This window comes from Scylla paramamosain, chromosome 12, assembly GCF_035594125.1.
Source record: "Scylla paramamosain isolate STU-SP2022 chromosome 12, ASM3559412v1, whole genome shotgun sequence".
Classification (NCBI taxonomy): domain Eukaryota; kingdom Metazoa; phylum Arthropoda; class Malacostraca; order Decapoda; family Portunidae; genus Scylla; species Scylla paramamosain.
Window position 1 is genome coordinate 23,097,948 of NC_087162.1, and position 10,000 is coordinate 23,107,947.

General features: G+C 41.1%; 1 long non-coding RNA gene across 1 annotated transcript in view; it reads left to right on the forward strand.

The window, feature by feature from the left end:
- Positions 1-10,000, forward strand: part of LOC135105906 (uncharacterized) — a 45,682-nt gene that overhangs the window by 1,004 nt on the left and 34,678 nt on the right. The window lies entirely within an intron of this gene.

The following is a 10,000-nucleotide window of genomic DNA, read 5'->3' on the forward strand; positions in this document are numbered from 1 at the left end:
CTTACTATCCTTCCACCACCACTAACCTCTTTCCATCGCCTCCATCACCACCATCGCTTCGACTACGCCTCCACCTCATCTTTCTTCGTCTCCGCCACTATCGACACTAACCCTCCGCCACCACCATCACCACAACACAATTCTTCTTTCACTCGCACTATCATCATCATCTCTAATCATCACCATCACTATCATCACCACCACCATCACTTGCACCATCGCCTTCTTTACGAATATTCTACGTATTTTCACATCCTGAGAAAATAATTCCTAGTCTTTTATAGCAAGAGTTGAACTTTTGTTGTGCAGTAAGACTTTTCCTTAATTCTGAATTGATTTGCAGGATTTTCATTAACTTGATAAATAAAACTAATTAATCTCTCATAACTACAGCTATTAAGAATGCTATAGGAAAAGAAACAACCTTGACGAAGTAATTATAGGAGTTCACGTTTTAGATGATCGTTTCTCTTCGTTTCCTGAGAGTTGATGGTGAGGTGTTGTGCAGTGACGGTGAAGGGTAACGGTGGTGAAGGGGAGAGGTTTGTTGTGATAGGTTCCTGTTTCCTTGCGTTGCTTCTACTTGCGTGCGAAAATCAATCTTTGTACAGAATAGCAATTGCATCTCTCCATTTCTGTGTCTTTCGTCTTCCCATTTTCTTTACTTCTTCGTTCTTGTCTCCCAAATACTTCAGCATCTACGGCTGCTATTGGCTCTTCTACTACTACTACTACTATTACTACTACTACTACTACTACTACTACTACTACTACTACTACTACTCTTGTTCTTTCCTTTTTTCCTCCTCTTCCTCCCCCTCTTCCAACTGCAACTATTAATACTGTTGATGTTACCACTAATACTTACTTTCTTTACTCCTAGTACTGTTAATACCACTTACAGTAACCACCAGCCTCTACTATTACTACTACTACTACTACTACTACTACTACTGAAGTTGATAATAGTAATAGCAGCATAAACATTAATACTTCTGCTACCACCACCACCACCACCACCACCACCACCACCACCACTCGATCCCCAACAAACAACAAACAACAGTGCAGCGGAACAGAATCAAAGCTGCTGCACTACTCCAATCAAGCTCTTCTTTCCCCTCCCCCTCCCCTCTCCGTATTACTGGCCCCCTTACAACCTCCCTCTCCTCTCCTTCCCTCTCCCTCTCTCCCAGCTCACTCACTGTACCTTAGCGGATCATTACGGGCCATTAAAATACAACATACCTGCCACACCTGAGTCTCTTAAGTCCACGGAGTCCATCGGGAGACTTTTCTTAATTTACTCTCTTTTTTTCTTTTTTTCCTTCATAACTTTAGATTTTACGTTGAAAGTTTACGCTCCTTCCTGCTTGCTTGCTTCATTCCTGTCTTTGCGTGTTCATTTTCTTGCTTACTTTACTTCCTTGGTTTGTTTAGAGAGAGAGAGAGAGAGAGAGAGAGAGAGAGAGAGAGAGAGAGAGAGAGAGAGAGAGAGAGAGAGAGAGACTGACTTCCCTCTATACGCTGAACGGTCTCTGTTTTTGTAAGGATTTTTTCGGGGTTGGGATTATTTCTCTCTCTCTCTCTCTCTCTCTCTCTCTCTCTCTCTCTCTCTCTCTCTCTCTCTCTCTCTCTCTCTCTCTCTCTCTCTCTCTCTTTCAGCCAAGACTCGTGATCGCTAAGGGAAATAAAACGACGGTTGTTTTCTCTTCACTCTAGTCAGAGAGAGAGAGAGAGAGAGAGAGAGAGAGAGAGAGAGAGAGAGAGAGAGAGAGAGAGAGAGAGAGAGAGAGAGGCAGTAAAAAACATTGGGAGCAGCGGTTGGCGAATAGAAGAGGAATTTTAAAGAGTCGATAATTGGGTTGCCGGATCTGGCGGGGGCGCTGCAGGAGGAGGACTTGTTTGTCGGTAGGAGGTGAGGAAGACCGGTAGGGAAGGAAGGTAACGGCAGAGTTTACCTTGCTTGTTAGGTTAGGTTAGGTATGGGTAGAAAAAGGACAGTGAGGGAAGGAAAGAAGACGTTGCGAAAATTTGTCTTGTATCCTTGCTTACTATGCTTTGTTGAAGCTAGGTTAGGTTAGGTTAGGTTAGTGCTAGTTAGGTTAGGTTAGGTTAGGTTAGGTTAGTGCTAGTTAGGTTAGGTTTTTGCTAGTTAGGTTAGGTTAGGTTAGGTTAGGTTAGTACTAGTTAGGTTAGGTTAGGTTAGTATTAGTTAGGTTAGGTTAGGTTAGGTTAGTGCTAGTTAGGTTAGGTTAGGTTAGTGCTAGTTAGGTTAGGTTAGGTTAGGTTAGGTTAGTGCTAGTTAGGTTAGGTTAGGTTAGGTTAGTGCTAGTTAGGTTAGGTTAGGTTAGGTTAGTGCTAGTTAGGTTAGGTTATAGTGCTAGTTAGGATAGGTTAGGGTAGTGCTAGTTAGGTTAAGTTAGAGACGGGTAGAAAAAGACAGCGAGGGAAGAAAGGAAGACGGTTGGAATAAATTGTCTTGCATTCTTGCTTATTATGTTACTAGCAGAATTATCTGGCGTTACCAGGGTAAAAAATATCACAGGAAACTCACCCCCACACACAAATAGACAGATAGACAGTGTGCTTTATTACATAAAATTTTAAGTTAGGTTAATTGGGTTAATTGAGTGCAAGTTAGGTTAGATCAGGTCAGGTTAGGGAGGGACAGGGAAAAGACAGCGAGAGGAGGAGGAAAGGGAGGAAGGGAGATAGTGGATGACTTTGCCTTCGACCTTTGCTTGTTGTTGTGCTCTTAAGTTAGGTTACGTTAGGTGAAATTAGGTTACGTTAGGTTAGTGCAAGTTAGGTTAGGTTTCATTATATTTGGGAGGGATAGAAAAGATGAGAGGAAGAAAGTTGTTGGGAGAAATTGTCTTGCATGCTTACTTTATGTGATCCTTTTAAGTTACGTTAATTTAGGATAGTTTAGTGTGAGTTAAGTTAGATTAGGTTAGGGAGGTTAGGTTAGGTTAGGGAGGGGAAAGACAGCGAAGGAAAGGAAAGTTGTGACGTGAGAAATTGCCTTACGTCCTTGTTTCACGTGCTGCTTTTAAATTGGGTTAGGTTAAATTAGGTCAGGTTAGGTAAGAATGACCAGGAGAGGAGGAGGAAGGTGAAAGAGAATTGTTTACTGTCCTTACTGTTGATGTTTATAGAGTTACAACGAAGAAGGCATAGAGACAGCTTACTGTACCTCCGTCTTGACATTATATTCATGAGTAATGTAGTACTTGAGGTGAGAAAGGTGAAGATTGACTCGAATGGAAGAGTATAGGTATAAAAACAACCCCAGAAAAGTGAAAAGAGTATGTTATGTTATATATTATTTTTTGTTACTCGGAGCGAGGGTGATGCTTTTCAGCTTATATAGAAGAGGAAAGAGTGGAAACATTTCAAGAGAACCATAAGGAGATCAGGAGTGGAGAGGTATAGATAGAGAAATAGTCTCAGAAAAGTGAAAGGAGTATGTTTTGATATACGAGTATATATTTATTTTTGTTGCTTTTACTTGCAGTGAGGCTGATACTTTTCAACGTAGAGAAAAAGAAGGGAATGGAAATATTTCAAGAGAAGTATAAGGAGGTCAGGAATACAAGAAAAGTGAACAGTAGTTACCTTCATCTGTACTGACACACACATCCTTTCTGTTAATGCTCTGTGAGTGATGAGGTTTAACAGAACATTAGGTAGATTTATGGACAGGGGTGATGGATGGACAAGGCTAAATTATATAATGATCCGCCGCGTGTACGTATATAGGCCTACTGGTTCCTTATGATTCTCTTTTGTTACGATCTGATTCACTCGCCTTTACACATCCTCGGCTTTGAGACCGCATTCTGAAACACCTCTGCGCAGCACTTCCACTACATTCAAAGGGCTTTAGTTGAAGTTACACGGGATTTTAAGAGTCTTTTTTGTATGTTTCTTATGGCAGATTAACAAGATTTCTACGTTGTTAATAGGAAACACTCTTGAAAACCCGGCCAAGCATCTCATTGGCGTTTGAAAATAGAAGTTTTGAAAGAATAAAATGTGTTAGAAGGAATGAATCACGGGATTTTGAGATGTTGTGGTTCCAGTGACAGACTAACAAGATATCTACATTAATAGCAGCAGAAACACTATTGAAAACCCGGCGAATCATCTCTGTGGCCTTTGGAAATAAAAATGGTGAGAGCAAAGCGTTTCAGAATACCAGCCTCACTCACTCGTCTGTCACTTCCTCCTTGGCATCATCTTACCTCAAACCTCCCAGCTTGTAAAACACTCCGCTTCCTGCTATCCATACCATTCACCCCTCCAGACCATCCACTCAGCCCCCAACACTCCCACCACTCCCTGCCGCCTGTCACAAACGTTCCTCTTCCTTCCCCGTATACTCGTCAGCTCCTTTCATCCTGACTCTCCCAGCCTCTCCCCTCTCCTTCTCTCTTAGTCCTTGCATCTGCTCCCTGTTCACTTTACGCTGTCTCCCAACGTCCACTTCTCTCTCTCTCTCTCTCTCTCTCTCTCTCTCTCTCTCTCTCTCTCTCTCTCTCTCTCTCTCTCTCTCTCTCTCTCTCTCTCGTCTCCATTCCCTCTGTCGTTTCCTGTTACGACCCCGTGGCCTCCATTTCCTCAGTATTGTATGGGATGGAAGGTTGCTTTCGACGCGCCTGGCAGTGCTACTAGGAATAAAGTACCCCCTGAAGGCATTACTGGGACAAAAAAGGCTGCATAAACTTTGGGTATTAGTGTACGATAGTTTTACTTAGTGTATGATATTTGGTTCTACTCGTTTTTTTTTCTTATTCTTCTTTGTTGTCTTATCGTTTCGTTTTTTTTTATGATTAGTATTTCTTTTCCTTTTTCTTTATTATTTTGTCTCTTTTATTTTAGTCCTTGTTCTCGTTCTAGTTCTCTTCCTCTTCCTCGTCGTCCCATTCTTTTTCTTTGCCTTGTCCTCGTTCTCCTCTGCCTTGTTCTCCTCCTCCTCCTCCTCCTCCTCCTCCTCCTCCTTCTCACTAGCAGCAAAAAAGGAGGAATGGATAAAAACACAAACTTCTTACTGTTAATCTTGTTAGTATACAGGAAATGGTTGACATATTAACTACAATTACCATGATCATAATTCTTAGAGAGAGAGAGAGAGAGAGAGAGAGAGAGAGAGAGAGAGAGAGAGAGAGAGAGAGAGAGAGAGAGAGAGAGAGTAAGGGGGAGGAGATAGGGGCGCCATTGTGTGTTGACCCATTTCTTGGAAGGTTTAAGCGGCAGGATTGGTCGCGGTGCCTCCCTCGGGACTGTCCTATCATGCCAGGCTGTGCTGAAGGCAGAGAAGCGCGGCACACGCAACCACGGACCTTGAGGGAGAGAAGGAAAGGAAGACTTAAAAAAAAAAAGATTGCTTCAGAAAAGAGTGCATGAAAAAGACTGCTTAAAAGTGAATATCTAAGAAAAAAAAACTGCTTAAAAAAGACTAATGATTAATGCCTCAAGAAAAATACTGCCTCCCTCCCTCAAAAAAAGAAATGCCTAGAAAATACTGTTATAAAAGAGTTCCTCAAAAAACGACTGGTAAAAAAAAAAAAAGAAAGAAAGACTGATTAAAAAAAAAAAAAAACACTTGCAGCTCCTCTTCCACACCTGAAATTTCCGTTTATGCTTTATGATTCACCAAATACGAACATTCATGGCTACAAATCTTGGTGCCACCGTCATTGATTGTTGGATTGTCGCTTGAAGTTTTTACACCTTACTTAAGTCCATGTCCAAGCTTGGTATATAATTCAAGTTAGTATTACTCTGAAGGCTATAACACCCTTAGCGTGACGTAGTTAGTCGCTGGATTGCCATTGTTAAATTCATGAGAGTATTCACGAAAGCATTCCTATGAAGTCCTTAATATAGTCAACAGTAGATAGTCAGTAGTAGATGGTCAATGGTAGAATTTGTTTATTGTATCCCATCAGTCTTAAGTCCTCTAAGCTCCTAACAGTCTCCCTATAAAGCCTGGAAACTCCTAGATTGCGACAAGATCAGATGGCCTAAGACTGCAGAGAAAACGATAGAAAAACAGTGAAATCCTACTCTATTACTCGCTTTTATTGTATAGTTTCCTTATGGTTTACTGTCAGGACTCTCGCCACAGTGTTTATTAGAAAATACGATAAAAATGAAATAAGAGTTGCAGTTTATATCATACATTACAAGGGGCTTATGTACCTTCCAGAGACGTGTAGTTTAGGAAGATACACGGAAAGGTAATTGTATTGAAAATGAGCACTGTTAAAATTTTGTTCGTATTCTGCTTTCTAATATTCTTCCTTCCTCCTTCAGTTCTTTTTACCTTTCTTCCTTTCTTTCTTCCTCCTTCAGTTGTTCTTTGTGCCTTTCTTCCTTTCTTCCTTCTTCAGCTCTCCTTTTCTACTTTTCTTCCTTCATCCTTCATTTCCTCCTACTTTTCTTCCTTCTTGCACTGTTATCGCATATCTTCTTCCTCCTTCCTCCTCTTAGCGTTCCCTGTGTTAGGACAAGCGCCAGTATCGTCACAGTGTTTACCATAGAGGACAATTCAAACCAAGTATTTCTCAGTTGTATCTCTCACCACTTGATCCAGGATGAAGATTACGTTCCTTCTGAAAACATGTAGTGTTAGAACAGATAAACGGGAAGATTAAAGAGATTATACAGCTTAGTCCTTAAGTCCTATACAATTCAATTACTTAGTCCAAAGAGGAGGAGGAGGAGGAGGAGGAGGAGGAGGAGGAGGAGGAGGAGGAGACGAATGTAATATGAATAGCGCACTTACTTCACGTTAAATTATTCTCTGTAAACTACTGTACTATTCCCTTCTTGATAGTCTTGGGGAGATTGACTCTCTCTCTCTCTCTCTCTCTCTCTCTCTCTCTCTCTCTCTCTCTCTCTCTCTCTCTCTCTCTCTCTCTCTCTCTCTCTCTCTCGTGTTTACCTCTGCAAATGGTGTTTCCTTACTGACCGCGGTAAGGATGCTGCTAGCGGTGATGGTCGTGGTGGTGGTGATGGTGATGGTGGTGGGGATGGTGATGAGGCAAGATGCTGGGATAGGATCTGCTGGCGTCGGTCCCGGAGAAGGATGCTACGCGAACCTTCTCTCTGACTTTTCTTTTTTATTGCCTTAAATTTATCACGGGAGTGTTGGACGGATGAGGGAATTGGCTGAGGTGAGGTGAGGAGTGAGGGAAGGGGGTGGTGAGAGAGTGGACGGGAGTGGAGGGATGCTTTAGGTAGTGGTGGTGGTGGTGGTGGTGGTGGGGATATGTAAGGAGGAAGTGGGATGAAAAAGGTCATGCTGTGGGGATGAATGTTTGTTTGTTTGTTGGTGTTGTCAGTGATGTGGTTGTTAGTGAGGATGGTGTTGTTGTTGTTTTTGTTGTTGTTGTTGTTGTTGTTGTTGTTGTTGTTGTTTGTAGTTATTGTTATTGCTGTCGTTATCATTGTTTGTTCTCTCCGGTTCCTGTTCTTGTTCTTATACTTCTTTCACCAGATTTCTTCGCATTATTACTACCACTGCTGTTGTTGTTGTTGCTGCTGCTGCTGGGCTAAGGAAACGGAAGAAATGTGCAAGTTTGTAGTCGTGTTAGTAGTTGTGTTTGTAGTCGTGTAGTAGTCGTGTTTGTAGTCGTGTTTGTAGTCGTGTTTGTAGTCTTGTTTTTTTTTTTCGTGTAATTTATGTCCTTGTTCATATTTTCGTTCGTTCTTCCATATTTTATCTGTTTCATTATTCCTATTTTTCTATTTTTACCGCTAGTGTCAGGACCGTATAATGAAACGTTCCTGCGCCGCACCTCCACTACTTACAAAAGCCTTTAGTATTTGAAGTTAAAAGGGATTCTAAGGATGTTTTTTTTTTTCCGGTTCTAGCAAGATTTCTATATGGTTAACAGGAAAAACAGTCTTGAGAATTCGGCTAATCATCTGTGTGGCCTTTGAAAATAGTCGTGATGAGAGATGAGAGCAAAGTATTTCTGAATAAGGGATACGGATACGAATTCAGATGACGCGTCCCTTTATCACCGTGTTGTGTAGGGGGGAATACAGGGAAAAGGGCCAGGACTGTGTGTAACGAACCTTTCTTTCCTACTTCAGCAGTTTCGTATTCAACACAAACAAGGAAAGTTTAATTATATATATGTTTTTTTTTTTTTTTTTTTGATGGGCTTCTCTTTCTTTTTTCTTTTCTTTTTTTTTGGGGGGGTGGGTAATGTGCTGTGTTGTATTAAGAGGAGAGTTTGCATTTTAATTAAAGTTATGACCACCACCACCACCACCACCACCACCACCACTGCCTCTACCTCTTTCTCTACCCCTAATTCTACTTCCACCCCTACTTCTACCTCTACCTCTGCTAGTACTACTACTACTACTACTACTAGTACTACTACTACTACTACTACTACTACTACTGCAATTACTTCAATTACTACTACTACTTCAATTACTTCAATTACTACTGCTACTACTACTACTACTACTACTACTACTACTACTACTACTACTTCAGCAACAACTATTACTACTAATACTTCAGCTACTACTTCGACTAATACCCCTTCAACTACTATTACTGCAAGAACAAAAACATTAACACCCACCACCACTACCACCACCACCGCTACGATATTAATAGCAAGCAGGTTTTAATGGGCCGTGTATCAGAGCCTCCCACGCTAACAGGAGCTAGAGACTCGTACCCGTCGATGAGTAATGATTCTCCCAACGCCTCGACCTCCTTGTGTTTTATCGTGTCGCCTCCACATAGATTAAAGAAAGCTATTAAAGGCTCTTATAAATTACCGTCGTTTGAATCGTGTCGAGGAGAACTGGGACAAGGGGAGCGAGAAGGGAAGGAGGGGTGGATGGAAAGGAAAGGGGATGAAGGAAGCTCGGTGAAGGAAAGGAATAAGATAGATTGAAAGGTTGAAAGGGAAAGGGTTAAGAGAAGGAGTAAAAGATGTTGAGGGGAAGAAAGGAAAGGGATAACGGAAACGATGAGGAAGGAAATATAAGAGGAAAGGAAAGGAAAAGGATAAACTGGAAAGATGGTAGGGATGAGAGATTGACCTGTGAGGAGAACTAGTAGTAGTAAGGGAACCAAAGGAGGGATAAAGTATGTTAGGGATGGAAGGAAAAGGAGTGAAGGAAATTTAAGGAAGGAACTGTAAAGCGGGATGAAGGGAAAGAGGAAAGGTAAGGAATGGTATGAATAGGAGGGATGGTAGGAAAAGTGAAAAGAGATGTTTTGAGGTAGAAAATGAAAGTTTTGGAGGAAAAAAACGAATAAAATGAAGGGAGAGAAGTGAAAGAAATGATGACTAAGAAATAAAAAAAGAAATAAGTAGTGAGGAAGCAAGTAATTAGAAAGAAGACTTAGTAAAGTAAGATGAAGAACGAAAGGAAACAGAAAAGAGTGAACAGGGATGAAAACACAAACTTGGTTAATGAAAGCAGAGAGAAACTGAAGAAAACGAAAGCAAATCTAGATGAGATAAAAAAAAAGGACTGAAGAGAGGAAATAAAAGAAAGAAAAAAAGGAAAGAAAACTTGGAAAGGTAAAAAGGAAGAAGAGAAAGAGAAGAGGAAAATAAATCGAGCGTTTATCAGCAGAAAGAGATCAGTGGGGGGGAGAGGAGAGAAGGATCAGAGGGGGAGGGGAGGAGGGGGAGTCTTTTATGTAATTAACTGCGGTATTATGATTATCGCTAATTACATTTTTATCTCTTGGGTAATTTAATGCAGAGTCATTCTCCCTCCCCCCTCTCTCTCTCTCTCTCTCTCTCTCTCTCTCTCTCTCTCTCTCTCTCTCTCTCGTCTTAATCTCTTAGGTCGTATTGTTTTCTCATCCTCTTTTCTCCTTCCGTACTTTCATTGATTTCTTGTTTTCCTCTTTGCCTCAATTTCTTATCCTGTATTGTCATTTTTTTTAAGGAAAGTTGTGATATTTTCTTATTTCGTATTTTAATGTGTTTTTTTTATT